Here is a 1,521-nt window from a genome sequence, read left to right as displayed (position 1 = left end):
GGACGCGTGGTCCACATAGTATTCTCCGTCTTCAGCGATCACGTGGTCAAGAAAGAATGCCGCCAATTCCTCTTGAATTGCTCGCATGCGATCTGGTGCTAGGAGTTCATCCCGCATCCGAAACATCTAATTTTAAGAAGGGGGTCAATACATATATATATATATATATATATATGAATGAATGAAACTCAACACAAATGATGGTAATAAAATAAAATTGTGAATATTGTTATTTACGCACTTCATATTGTTTGTCGGAGTAGCCCCGCTCACAGGTCGTGTGGCGGATGGACTCGCAAATGTAGTATCCACAGAAATCATTCCCTTGTTCCTGCCACAACCACTTTACAAGAAATAGAGGTCAATCAAACTGATAATTAGCAAGCATGCTAAGTGGTATTGATGAAACTAGCGCTTGAATCACTAGGAGATGCCTGGAATATGCTACTATATAGTACTTACTTTCGGGTGCCTAAATTGCAGCTTCTTCGGTAGTCTCGGAGCTTTTTTGGTGAATTTTCTCCAAGCCCTGCCATACAAAGAAAACAATTACTTGATATCAGAAATGAACAAAGTTGCTGATATGGTGGATAATGATCGATTTAACTTACTTCTCGAGCATTTCAGTCATGTCCGCATACTCCTTGGTATCTTTTCGCTTGGAGTCTAAGACAGTTACTACTCCCTTCTCAAGCTTTATCTCTAGGAGAATATAGTGGTAGCCGCACACACATGCATAACTCATCAATATTACATTACTATAACCTGGACTAATAAGGAAACCGAATATGCCATAAGATAGTAACACTCACTTGAAGTTGTAAGGAAAGAGTATTATATCTTTGTGTTCATTTATTTCCAACGATCGTAGCAAGTTGGCCTCGGTTTCTTGTGCACGATATTGAACCTCAGTTGCATCTATGAGATACGTGTTAATGAACCCAATATCTCCCACTTGTCTTTTCTTCAATTCGGCGATCTTCAATCTGCATAATATAGTGAGGATAATTATAAATACATGCAATGAAAGGGCTGAGTTATATAGAGAGACTTAATGACGGAAGTAGTACTACTTACAGACAGTAGGAGGTGACCGTTGCCTTATCGATGGCCAATTGATTGAAAAACTGATAGAACTCCTCAAATGGAATAGGCAACAGTTCAATTCCAAGGAGGTCATGCTCCTTTTTAACTCTCACATACAAAGTACTCCTCCCCTCAGACTCTTTGCAAGTTTTCATGTACCAATCATGCAATCTTCGCATCATCGTTGATAGAGAACTTTCATCTTTGACGAGAGGCTTCCCGTACTCGTATCTTTGTATCTGCACCTCCAAGATATCATAATGTACATCGTCGGGCAGGTAATCTGCAGGATTGCCATAACCGGGCACCATCCTCGGATCGACGATGTCGCTAGCACGCACCTTGAGCGGGGGGCACGATTGCTTCGCTTGTTCGCCGAGCTGGGCAATTTGTTTCCCAGCTCGTCGTTCTTTCATCCTTTGATCACTTTTAGTA

The sequence above is a fragment of the Triticum dicoccoides genome, unplaced genomic scaffold (assembly GCF_002162155.2).
Source record: "Triticum dicoccoides isolate Atlit2015 ecotype Zavitan unplaced genomic scaffold, WEW_v2.0 scaffold43390, whole genome shotgun sequence".
Lineage (NCBI taxonomy): Eukaryota > Viridiplantae > Streptophyta > Magnoliopsida > Poales > Poaceae > Triticum > Triticum dicoccoides.
The sequence above is the reverse complement of the archived record's forward strand: the minus strand, read 5'-3'. Positions refer to the sequence as shown.